Source organism: Scleropages formosus, chromosome 14 (genome assembly GCF_900964775.1).
Source record: "Scleropages formosus chromosome 14, fSclFor1.1, whole genome shotgun sequence".
In the NCBI taxonomy this organism is placed as follows: domain Eukaryota; kingdom Metazoa; phylum Chordata; class Actinopteri; order Osteoglossiformes; family Osteoglossidae; genus Scleropages; species Scleropages formosus.
The window spans coordinates 25044151-25057533 of record NC_041819.1 but is presented as its reverse complement, the minus strand read 5'-3'; positions in this window follow the sequence as shown (position 1 = coordinate 25057533).

The window sequence follows — 13383 nt, the reverse complement described above, 5'->3', positions numbered from 1 at the left end:
TTCACCTTCATTTCTCTCACACACTTCTCCAGCATGACCTAGAGGGTGAAGTAGGTGCACTAATCTACTTGCACTAATTTACTTGTTTATTCAGCGGGGTCATTTTTACTCTATCCGTTGCCCTGGACGAAGGTACTTCGGCACAGCAGTGAGAGACCTTGCACCTTCGAATCCCACCTCCTGTTGCGGTTCCTTTGATTTAGATACTTTCCCTGAAGAATATGGTACAAATTACCCTGCTGGGTAAATAGCAACATATTTTTGAATAGCTTAGCTTACAATCTGTACACTAGTTTGTTGCACTAGTGAATAGCATAGTGTAAACTTGCTGCACTAGTTAGTAGAACTAGTCAATATCTTAGTCTACAATCTGTGCACTGGTTAGTAACACTAGTTTGTACAGCAAGATACTATCTGTCAATGCGTTCGGTCACTGTCGTCAAAGGTTTCTGTGCAGCGGATAATAAATTGCAAACTTCATCCAAAGAGCTCATAAATGCTGCAGTGATGAGTGGGACTCAAACCCAGGCACCTGCCACTTTGCCGCTCAAACACATCCTGCAATGGGGCACCGCCAACTGATTTGCATTTCTAGTGCTCTCATTTCTATTTTTACATTTGCATGCGGCGGCTCAGCAGCAGACCTGCTTTTTCCGCGGGATTAAAAGCATATATTTGGCATAACTGAAAAACACACATTGTCCACTTGCTTTTTTTCACGATTCAGAAAGGCAGGTAAAGCAAAGTTAGCGGAAGTTATAAATATCCATGAGGAATGAGCTATCCGAGCGGCATGTCTCGGGTCCACGGGGCCCTCGCTGGATGCAGGAGAGAGACACAAAGACACCTTTTCCAGCGTTCTGAGTTTCGACTTGCTCTCCTGCTCACTGTTTGTGGGAAGTGTTCCAGCAGCACTCGGTTTGTCCTCTCGTCCTGCAATCCACAAGGACTGGCCCGTAGCGGGGTGTTAAAGCTCGCCGCGTGTGCTTGGTGTCCCTCGAAACAAGGCCTGTGCTGTGTCTCCGAAAAGCAGCGTGTGACTCAAGGGCCCTTTTCTGGACTCAAATGGGCACCGGTGTCCACAGATACACAGTGGACTGAAGGCGAAAGGTTGTTGATCCCTGGTGTCCGGTTTAGATCGGTGAGGACGAGAAAGAGACGAAGCCAGTCGTCGCACCCCCAGTGCCACAGACAGTGTAGTGAGCGTTGGCACTATGCCCCACGTGAACCTAGACGCAGCTTCTGATTTTAACACCCAGGACATGTAGCCTGATACAGCAGCTGTCAGGAAACAGAAGTGTTAGACTGAGGTTATAGTTCAGCTCAGATGTGCACTTCTTTCTGCCTTGGCTCAGAGCACAGTGGAGGGCATGTACCTGGGGCAACTGGTAGTGTAGGGGTTAGAACTACTGCCTCTAGAGGCAAAGGTCACAGGTTTGATCCCCACCTCTGGCTGTAATAGCCTTACATTTGCTTATTTATCAGACACTTTTCTTCAGAGTGACTTCCCATGAACTCTATGTATATTATCAGATCCCACACCTTATTCACAGCAGTGACTTACACTGCTAGATACACTAATCCACATACCAGTGGAACACACAATCTCTCTGTGTCACTCACACACTATGGGAAACCTGAACAGCATGTCTTTGGACTGTGGGAGGAAATCCTCTCAGAGGCAGGCAGAACATGCAAACTCCACACAGACTGAGCAGGGATCAAACCCAAATCCTCTTGCACCACCCAGGCACTGTGAGACAGCAGTGTTACTTGCTGTGCTACCGTGCTTCTGTGCCACCCGGCCTTCGGTATGGTACTTACCCTAAATTACTCCAGTAAAATTACCCAGCTGTATAAATGGGTAAATAATTGTAAAAAGATTAATGCTGACAGTCACTTTGGAGAGAAGCGTTAAATAAATGAATAAATGTCAACACGCCTGCTGTTAGGTGACACTTGACTCTGGCGCGTCTGTCAACTAGAGGAAAAGCTGAGAAGCACTTGGTGTTCATACACGTTCTCGGTGCTTGACAAGATTAGGGTGATGTGGTGGCGGTGACCCTAACCATAAGGGTCAGGTCTCTGGTGTCGATCTAATACTTAAAACTAATATTCTTATTTCTAATACCACCTGAATTATTATTATTATTACTGCTTTTTTACACAACTCCATTTGCCAAAGTTGGAACAGAGAATGGACCACTGTCACTCACGGTGGCACAGCGAGTAGCGCTGCTGTCTCACAGTGCCTGCGTGGTGCGAGGAGACATGGGTTTGATCCATGCTCAGTCTTTGTGGAGTTTGCATGTTCTGCCTGTGTCTGTGTGGGTTTCCTTCCGAAGACATGCTGTTCAGGTCCCCCCAAAGTGTGTGAGTGTCACAGTGAGAGTGTGTTTCACTGATATATGGATGAGTGACCCATTGTAAGTAGTGTATCTAGCAGTGTAAGTCACTGTGGTGAATAAGGTGTGTGGGCTGATAACACCACATAGTATCCACTGGAAGTTGCTTTGGAGAAAAGCATCTGCTAAGTGAATAAATGTAAATGCCACTCTTTCCCTCTTGTGCTATTTTGACCGAAGGGAAAAAGAGTCAATGCATTCGCTACAAATAACTGATACAAACAGTAAATTGTATAGTTTTATGCCCTTGGTTTCAGCACACAGAATATCACTGAAACTCCTGCAAAGCTACAGATTATTTGAATTACATTTACATTTATCATTCAGCAGATGCTTTTCTCCAAAGTGACGTAAAACTCACCAAAAATACAATGTGTTCATTACATTGAGACATAGTTGCAGAGATGTGATTCTTAAGTAAACTTAGTTTGCTTCTTTCCACTTGATGCACCAATGTACAACACTCGAGTAGGTGCATAAAACGCAGGATAGATGAATCCTGATAACCTTCCTACAATTTAATTTCTTTTTTTTTTTAATATAAGATACCGTAGCATGCACCGTAGCTTTATGATCAGTTACACCACACATGAGCTGGAGAGATCTTGGGCGAAATGGGTCCGGAAAAGGTGAGTTTTCAGACCCTTCTTGAATGTAGACAGAGATTCAGCAGTTCTGAGTGACAGGTGGAGGTTGTTCTACCACAACGGAGCCAGAACTCTTTACTTTTCGTGCACGGGACCATCAAGTGAGCAGAAGTAGACGAGCGAAGGGGTCTGCTCGGGGTGTAGCAGTTGATCAAGTCTTGTAAATATCTGGGATCAGTTCTATTGATGCATTTGTAGACAGTAACCAGGGTCTTGAATTTGATTCGGGCAGCGATAGGAAGCCAGTGCTGAGAAATGAGTAGAGGAGATAAATGGGAATGCTTTGGCAAATCAAACACAACTTGTAGTGTGGTATTCTGTCTCTATCAGCTGTAGAGGTTTGATGGCAGTAGCAGGAAGGCCACACAGGAGAGAGTTGCAGTATCCAGATGGGACGTCACCATGGCCTGGACAACTAGTTGGGTAGAGTCAGTTGTGAGGTAGGGACGGATCCTGCAGATGTTATGCAGGATGTATCTGCAAGACCGGGTTGTGGGTTCAATGTGCTGAGAGAAAGATGGACTTGAGTCGAACGTCGCTCTCAGACCCATCAGCATAGCAGTGGTATTTGAATCCATGGGAACTATAGATGGAGAAGAGAAGAGGACCTAGTACCAGGCCCTGCGGGATACCAGTTGAGAGAGGCAGAGGAGAAGAACAGAAGCTCCGCCAGACCACTTGATAGGATCTGTCAGGTAGGTAGGACTCAAACCATCTTAGTGCTGTTCCTTTGAGCCCAAGCTGACTAAGAGAGGACAGTAGAATCTGGTGGTTGTGTCGAAAGCTGCAGACAGAACGAAGAGGATGAGGACTGAGGATAGGGAGGCGGCTCTAGCAGCTTGGAGAGCATCAGACACCACAAGGAGTGCCATCTCAGTGGAGTGACTAACTTTGAAACCAGACCGATATCCATCGAGGAGATGGTTCCGGGTGAGGAACTTAGATAGTTGATCACAGGTCGCCTGTTCTAGAGTTTTAGACAGGAAGGAGAGGAGTGAGATTGGTCTGTAGTTCTGGACCGAATTAGGATCTAGGGAGGGTTTCTTAAACAGAAGTGAAATGAGAGCAATTTCAAAGACAGCTGGGAAACAGCCAGAGACAGCAGAGTGAGGAGTTGATGATCTTAGAGATGAAGGTGAAGAGTAGCAGGGAAATGTTCCGTAGGAGTGACGATGGTATCAGGTCAAGCGAGCAGGTGGTGGGTCTGCGCAATATCAGGAGGTTGGAGATTTCAGATTCGGAAAGCGGCTTGAATTTGGAGAGCATGACTTCACAGGGAAATAAGGCGTGAACCAGGCAGGTTGATGCTGAGAACTTGTCAGTGATCGCATTGACTTTGTCTCTGAAAAACAAAGCAAAGTCATCAACAATGAGAGGAGAGGGATGAGGAGGTGGTGGGGGGCACAGAAGGGATGAGAAGGTCGCAAAGAGTCTGTGTGGTTTTTTTAGATGCAGACTGTATTTTGTTGTGGTAGAAGGAGGTTTTAGCTGAAGAGACAGCAGAGTGAAAAGTAGCTAAGAGGTGTTTGTAGCGAGTCTTGGATTTTCGCCATCTTCGCTCTGCAGCCCAGAGTTTGGTCCTGTTAGCTCGTAACGTATCAGTCAGCCATGAGGTAGCACAGGGGTGTGCCGGTCTGGAACACAGTGGCAGAGAGGAAAATGTTAGTGGCATCGTCTATTGATAGATCCAAGAACTGTGCAGCAGAAGGGAGAGCGGACAGCGTAGCAGAGGCAAAGCAGGAAGGTGAGAGAGATTTTAAGCTGCGGCGGAAGGCGACCACGGGTGTAGAAAAAGGTGAGGAATTAGTGGTGAGGCAGAGTTGAAAGGAGATGAAGAAATGATCAGAGAGATGCGGCGGAGTAACAGAGAGGACAGGACCGCCACAATTACAGGAGAAGACAAGGTCAAGACAGTTGCCTGCTTTGTGAGTATCAGGGGATTAGGACAGGGAGAGATCGAAGGTCAAAGAACTGTAGGAACAACAGAAGGCCATCTGGATGAATGTCATTGACATGCAGGTTGAAGTCACCCGAAGCGTTGTCCACTGGTAGAAAGCTCAACAAGATGTTGAGATCATCCAAGAAGCAGCAGGGAGGGTCAGGAGAGTGATAAAGAAGAACCACAATATGAGTGATTGGGGCAGTGATGGAGACAACATGCCATTCAAAAGAGGACAGATGATGCAGGTGAAGAAGGAGAACAGAATATTCCCACCGGGGAGAGATGAGCAGCCTGTGCCTCTTGTGTCTGGGATGATCCAGGGTTCAGTTCAGTCAGGAGGTCCAGTGAGAGATGGGAGGCGTAGGCTGGTATGTAGTAGCCTTTCTCACCACAGACTGGCAGTTCCAGAGTCCCATGGAGAGGTTGAAGCAGAACGGAGGGCTTGACAGACGAGGATAAACCAGGTTACCCACGGCGCACTCAGCAACTGGTCTCTTTTGGGTCTTTTCTCATCGATCTCCACAAGGAAACCCGAGATGCTCCTGTCAGAGTTACTGATTGCTTTCATTACTTCGTTTCCCGCGGTGCAGCCCTTAGGATCCTCTTTCCCCACGCGAACGACTCGTGTTATTTGTACACACAATGAGTCCTGACAGGAGCACAGAGAACAAAGATCACGTTGTAGCCTGACCTTGAGATCCATTGTGGCGCCATCATCTTCTCTGGGGCCCACGTTTGAATCGCAGCGTAGGTGGATCCCCTGGTGGCCTTTTCAGAGGCCTTTACCCCCCCTCACCCACAGCTCATACATGTGCGTGACCTCCTGCTCCGCTCCCCGACTCGCCCCCGCCACAAAAAGGCTTCGGTGAAAATTCACTCCTGTGGAAATCGACTCAGATGGGAATTAACCGTGACGGCAATGTGTTGACCCCCTGAGCTCACTGGGAGCCTCAGCAGAAACACTGGATCCAGAAGTCAGGAGAAGTTTTGATGTGTGTGTGTGCAGGTCCCTGTGAGTTCTGCTGCTGAGAACGTTATGACAATGATGCCACCTATCCTACCACCATAATTTTCCTTTTCATACTGAACTGAAACTTCAACTTGAGTTTAATTCCTGCCACTGTGCCTTATGTTCCTGCCCTTACCACGGTAAACCCACAAGCAGACATTTGTGTCTCACACACTTTCCTCCCTGGGAATTTCAGTGGTCACAAAAGGAGAAGCTGAAGTGCAGTTTTCTTCATACTTTTGTTTTGTCTCTATTCTTGCTGCTCTATAATGACTTGGTGTCACTGTATATTATCGATATTTTGTGCTAGAAGTCGCCGTTCTCTGCTTTCCAAAGCTTTCTTGAAGACCCACTGCTCTCTGCTTGTTCTCCACACTTCTTTCATGCTGTCCTCTAGTCGTCTGGCTGGCGGTACCTCAAACGCCTCGCCGCTTTATGCTGATGAACTCTATCCAGTCTTAGTTGCTGCTGGGGCCACGCGCACCGAGCTCTGGCCTCTTCTGAAGCACAAAAGACACAGCTGTAAACGGTACTGTGGCCTCTGTAAGCACAGCCCCCTCTCTGCTGAACTGCAGGAGCAGTGGCTGGGGTGCTGTGGTAAACACTAACCTTAACCCTGACCCCTAATCCTAACATTAACCCTATTCCTGACCCTGACCCTAACCCTAACACTAACCCTAATGGTTGGCTTAGCAGGACAGGAAGAGCCCAAGTCAGCAGGCAGAAGGGATTCACTCACAGACAGTCCTCACATTAAGGGGAGGTGTGAGCTCATCCTCTCTGACAACACGAATAAACGGTGCCTCCTCCTCCCGGCTGCAGACATCGAGCACGAGGACTTGGTTCCTCACTGAGTGTCAGACAACTCCAGGACTGCAGATACTATCTGTGATCACGTCCCAGGAGAGCTTCCCGCTGAAGGGCATCTGCGGACAATCGCGAGCACCACCTGTTGGCGGTGTGACCAAGTGACCAGGCCGAGGGAAGATCTGGGACACGACGACGAGGCTGTGACACGGTTCAGCATGATGGAGGCTGGAGGAGACTTTATTTAGCAGGAAGTCTCCATTGGGAGACGTCGGTTGTCCATCTGGCTGCATGACAATAAGACACCGACACAAGGACACAAAGACTCCAACACACACTTTCCTCTCACAGACACACTCTGGCACAAAGATGTTCGACTTACGGTCAGAAGGTGCCAAAGTGGTTAGAGATATCACTTTGTAATTTGAATGCCCTAATTTGAATCTCACCTTCTACTGTAGAACCCTTGATCAAAGAATTTACCCTGAGTTAATACAGTAAAAATTACCCTGCTGTATAAAATTAGTGTAAGTAGCTTAGTGTACAAACCTAACACTGCAAACCACACACACACACACACACATTTTCAGAACCGCTTGTCCCACACGGGGTCACGGGGAACCGGAGCCTACCCGGCAACACAGGGCGTAAGGCCGGAGGGGGAGGGGACACACCCAGGACAGGACGCCAGTCCGTCGCAAGGTACCCCAAGCGGGACTTGAACCCCAGACCCACCAGAGAGCAGGACTGCGGTCCAACCCACTGCGCCACCGCACCCCCTTCCACTGCAAACCACCTTGGAGAAAAACGTCAGATGACTAAATTAAAATAATATTGTATTGTTAATGCTGAATTTTCATTCATCTGACACTTTCCCCCTTTTTTTTTGTTTTTTTTTTAAAAATTTGACCATGCCAAGGCTGGGGAAATCCATCATGGAGATCTGGAAGCTCGTTCACACACACACAGTCTGAACCGCTTGTCCCATATGGGGTCACGGGGAGCTGGAGCCTAACCCGGCAACAGAGGGTGAGGAGCAGGACCGGGCACAACCCACTGAGCCACCGTGCCCCCCAACCTGGAAGCTTACAAGATTAAAGTACTTACAGTTTATCCATTCACACAGCTGGGTAATTTTTACTGTACCAGTTCAGTACAAGTATGGACCTTGATCAAGGGAACTACAGCAGGAGGTGGGATTCAAACCTATGACCTCTCCGTCTAAGGGCAAGAGCTTTAACCATTATTTAGACCCTTCAAGAGCCATGCCACACACTACCGAGGGCTGCATGGTTACTGCGGTCAGCATGCGGAGTCCTGGGCACAATGAGCAGCTCGGACCCAGAGCGGCATCCAACAGCGCGTCGCGGCCGTGAATAATTGATGTGGCAGGAGGAGAAGATGAAAAGCAGGGAGCTGCTGATCTCCAGAAAGACTCATCACACACTAGGGAGTGGGGGTGGGGGGGTGGATGTGGACAATGCCTGTGTTTTCAGCGTAATAACATTTGTCCCCTTTTGGAAAATATTTCCGCGAACACCAACAAAACCCTGTTGTTCACCCTCCACATTGTGAGAAGGACACAGCAGGGAGCAGTTTGTCTGAACACAGGTAGCCAGCGGCTGGTTCTCAGCACTGTGCTTCAGGTAAATGTCATGGAGGTGTGACGTGGAGGGGCGGAGTCACGCGGGACTCACGTGGCACCATCTGCACGTTCCCTCCAGCACACGTTTGACATTGGACACAACTAGGATGCAGGGGGAGGGCAGGGTCTGGACCGCAGCTAAAGAAGCGAGTCCAGTCTGTACTGGAATCGTCCAGGCTGTGATAGGGTCCTTCCCTGCAGCACCCGGCCCACGTCAATAACTGAGAAATTATGTTGAGGTTATGAGTTTTGCAGAAGGGACACAGATATCGCCTGGTTAGTTGGGTCATGACATGTGGAGGTGTAGAGATGTTGCCCTCCTGCTTCAGTCTGATTCTCTGCACAGTCATTTCCTCTGTTCGCATTGTTGTAGCCTCAGCGCAACCAGGCCATTGCAATGTTTATTGAAAAGAAATCCATTAAATATTCTTAAAATTGCAACCTCAGAGGACAGCAGAACCTGAACTAAGCAGACCCACAATGGTCCTCATCTTTCTGTGTCCCTCAGAGCTGCTGATTCCTCCCACATTGAAGAAGGGTCTTGAACCCATCTCTTTGAGAGCCACTTCTCTCCTGATCTCCTGACAGCTCCATCAATGAGCCCAACACTATCTGCTATGATTAACTGTGTATTTGCTGTTTGAAAGTCACTTCTATAGGAGCTACTGGAGGGATGTGAACCAGCAGCATGGTGGCATCTCACACAAGCTGTGTATCCACAGTCTTGTGTCTAAAGCTCTTTGTTGTCGATGTTCTCTGTTTACTCTGACAGTGATGACCAGGAAAGAACATAAAACACTGCACTGTATGTTCTGCACGACACAGGGAGGAACCGACCGATTGCCTGTCCGGTGAGTTTTCATCATTCCGAAAGGGGTGAAATATTTCAAAGTCACCTGTCGTCACGCTCTTCTTCACCTACTCTATGAATGAGTCCCAAGTCTCGTGTCATCATACGTCGCTCAGTATCGTCATCCTTTTCCATCGTTCCTGGATCTGACTGCGGGATAAGGATAGATGCTGTGTCTTATCAGGCACCATATCGATTCCCTGCACTCTGCTGAACATCAGGACGGTTGAGCGCTGGTCCACTTCCACAAAAAGACAACCTGTCTAGAGGACATCTTGCAGGAGTGGGGACAGATTCAAGAGGGGGGCGTGTGGGACACTGAGGTCCTCCAACAAAGACCGCCCTGTGAAATCTGGTCCTCTTCGTACCGCTTAGAAGAGCTGTTCTACACAAACAGGGCAGAGAGAAAAGATGACGATGAAATATGGTCGTGTAAAGTGTCCTCCAGCTGCAGACGATACGCACAATGAATGATCATCCTGAATAGCGATGCTCCGGGTTCCAGCAGATCTAATCCCTGGATCGGGCCCCGCTGTACAAACTGGCTGTGTGTGTGCTGCTAGCGCCGAGCTCTCTGTTGACACAGCGCTCTTTTCGCTGCGTTTGAGGCCTTTCGCACCCGGAACAGCCGCTCGGAATCTTGCTGACATGCATCATTTCCCACAAGTCTGGTGCGTGAAGGACAGCGACAGCCAGCAGCACCGGGGACTGTTCTCAAAAAGCTGACGATTGTCTTTGCGTTTCCCGTCTTTAATTCAATCTTCTCTCTTTGCCAGGAAATGTTCCCACTTTATTCGCCTCGGTGCATCACTGCGCTTCCTACGCGTCCCTTCTGGACCACACCTGCTGCTGTTGGAATGGACGTTCAAATGGCCAGAAGGTCCGACCATTTCAGCTGCGCTTGCAGACCTCCGAAAGTGACCCTTCGAGGGAGCTCCTCGCTCTAGTCCGGTCGCGGTCGAGCCCATGGTTCATTGTTCCCGCTGCTTTTCGCTGCGCTTGGTGCTTCTTCTCCACTTCCTGTATGTCCCCATGTGTCTCTTACCAACTGCCTCCTTCGTCCTGTTTGTCTTGCTTTGTTCGTTCCGCAAAAGGAGCTCAGACCCGGATGGCGACGGTCTCACATTTCGACTTGCACACACTCATCATTGCAGATGGGATGAGCACTTGAGCTCCGGGCCGAGGCGGTTTGGCGCATCTTCCCTTCACACGTCACTGTGGACTCACTCAGCGTCTCCAGCGTATTTGTCCCACTGTGCTCTTAGTCGCAGACTCTCTGTGTCTATAGAAATAGACGCTCCAAGCTGTGACTGGTCCCAGGGGAGACCGGTCTGGGTGCGAGGCCGTGATGTGTCGACCAATGGTCTCTGTTTAATTTAAGGCCCTTTCTATCGCTGGTAATGACACATCGATTAACAAGGGACAATAAGCAATTAAAAAAAAATTGCATTAGTTCAGATTTGCAAAAAGTGCAATAATATTAACACTAACAATAATAATAGTAGTAATTATAATTACAGTAATGCAGCTCTCTGGCCCAGACTGGCTGCACGTCACAGTTCAGCTCACTTGTTAAGGTGAAATACCTCTAGGTTTTAGAGAAGCGTTAATGGGGGGTGAGACGAAAGCGACAGGAGCAGAACGGCTCACAGTGAAGCTCTGAGTGTTTATCGCTACGTAATTATATGTGTCTCTGCACTGTAAGGCACTCGGGGTCTGCAGAGGATCTGCGCGACGCTTGTGTGTTCAGCACATGAGAAGGAACCTCCTGTGAGCTCCACATCGGGGAGAAAAGCGGTGCTTTCTCTGCTGGCCCGTTTCCTCCGGCGCTGCGGGAGACTTGGGGGGGCCGTGGGACGTCTTTCTGCAATTTTCGGCCTAGAAACACGGGCGGACATGAAGCCTCTCGCACTCCGAGGGATAATTATGACCATTAGCCCCTCCCACTCCCAGGGTTAATTGTGACCATTAGCCCCTCCCACTCCCAGGGTTAATTGTGACCATTAGCCCCTCCCACACCCAGGGTCAGTTCTATTCGCCCCTCCCCTCGAGGGTGGATTGTGACTCTGAGCCCCTCCCACTGCATTGCAGCCGGGGGTCTATGGGCATGATGTACAGTCCTACCACAGAGTTCTCCGCACAAACAAGCCCCTATTTACAAACACTCATATTTATTTACTTCTCGTTTGCAAGGCTGCAAACCGCTGTTCTATTCATTCGCTTCTTCAGTCTTTTACTCTGTCATGAGAGCTGCTACTGGAGATCCAGGCTGTCCAGGCCGATGCTGAGGAGCTTTGCTCTGCCTCCTGCACCTGAACCAACCGGCTGTCAACAACGATTGCTGGGGAGCAGCAGGGTCGTCCATGGGGGGGGTGGTTGGGGCTGCCCAGCCCTGCAGACACCATGTCGCACAGGGAACGAGCTGAAGGGGGGGTGGGGGCATGGCCAGCAGAAACTGGTTCGGGACCCATATTGTGGGGCTGAGCGGCTAACGGGGGTGTTTATGTTCCTCTCTGTGCTCAGCCTCCGGTGCGGCACCCTGCGTTCTCACTTCTGCTGTGGACATCCCATCCTGAACCCAGGAGATAAGTGCTTTGCGCCCCATTCTTATCGCCCCCTGTTGCCCAGGTCTCTAGTTGCCCCGCACTGAATTCCCCGCCGCGATCCTCATTGCGCTGCGGTGCTGCTGTTTTGGGACAGCGGCACAAGAGAGAACGTTTGCTTCATGTTTGCTGTCAGCTCACGGCGACGGAGGCCACCGGGGGGCCGAAGTGACTTAGCGCATTGCGGCTTCCGCTCACCTACGGCTTTGCTGGCTGCTGCAGGGAGGGGCACCACTCATCTCATTGGCTGGCTTACAGCGAGGAAACAGTCATCCACGACTCTATGGGCTGGCTTTAGGGAGGAGCATCGCGGAGCTGAGACCTCATTGGTTGGCTTCCAGAGTGATGAATCATCAAGCTGCGAGCTTATTGGCTGGCTCACAGAGAGCTGTCATGGTTTTATGTGCTCAGAGTGGGGTATCGTTGATGGATGAGTCCTTGGGCCCTTTTGTAACAAAGACCAGTCGTCCCATTTTCCTAAAGAGAGCCACACCCCTTCATGGAGCCAGGAGTCGCCCATCGCAGTGGAGTCTGCCAGAGGGTTGCAGGTTCTCGTCTTGGCAGCAGAGCATCGTGTCTTGTGTAGAGCTGCAGGAGGGCACTTAGTTCTGTTTGTGGAAAATGTGTCGAAGTGGGGATGATGTTTAAAAAACTGTCAGAGGGGTCAGGTGCTCAGGGTTGTGTTTTGTGCTTAGCAAATTCCCACAATTATGCAATAAAGCAGATTATGGAGGGAGAATCGGGGCACCAGGAAGTCTAGACTGTTCTAGGCCTTGGCCTTCGGTAGCTGGTCCACCCAGTTGAGAAACTTTATTGCTGCTTTATTCTTTGTGCTGTTGCTTCTCGTGTTTCTGCTTCTGTAGGTTGACACATGCACACACACACACACACACACACACACACACACACACACACACACACACACACACACACACACACTTACTGGAACACCTTGGGTGCTGACCACACACTACACCGGTTCTTTCAACTGCAGCAGCCTGCTGTTAAAGTGTAAAAGTGCTGGAGTTTGTCTAACAGATACCCGATGGAGATGTGTTTGTCAGTCAGGGCAGCGAGGGGTTAATGAAGGCCATTTGTGTTTACAGGAGCCCCTTTGCTGCCCCCCGCCGACCCCCGCCGCTCCCCACGGACCCCCGTCGAACGGGTCTTGGTTCGCGTGCTTGAGCCGTTGACCTCTGAGCCTCCCTCACATGGCTGGGAACAGCAGGACGGCTGTGCCGAATTCCTCCATCTAATCGAGTTGCGCAATCCCACTCGCTCTGTGTCGCAAGCCTCCACCAACTGGGTGACCTTTGACCTCAGCGAGGCTCCCCCGCAGCTGATTAAACCAAGATTATGTGTCCCTAACCCAAGAGGTAAACATGCATGGACCCCTGCAAACTCCTGACCCTGAGTTGGAATCTCAGTGCATCATCATCATCATGAGTTTTCATTAAGTTCACAGTGGTGACTTG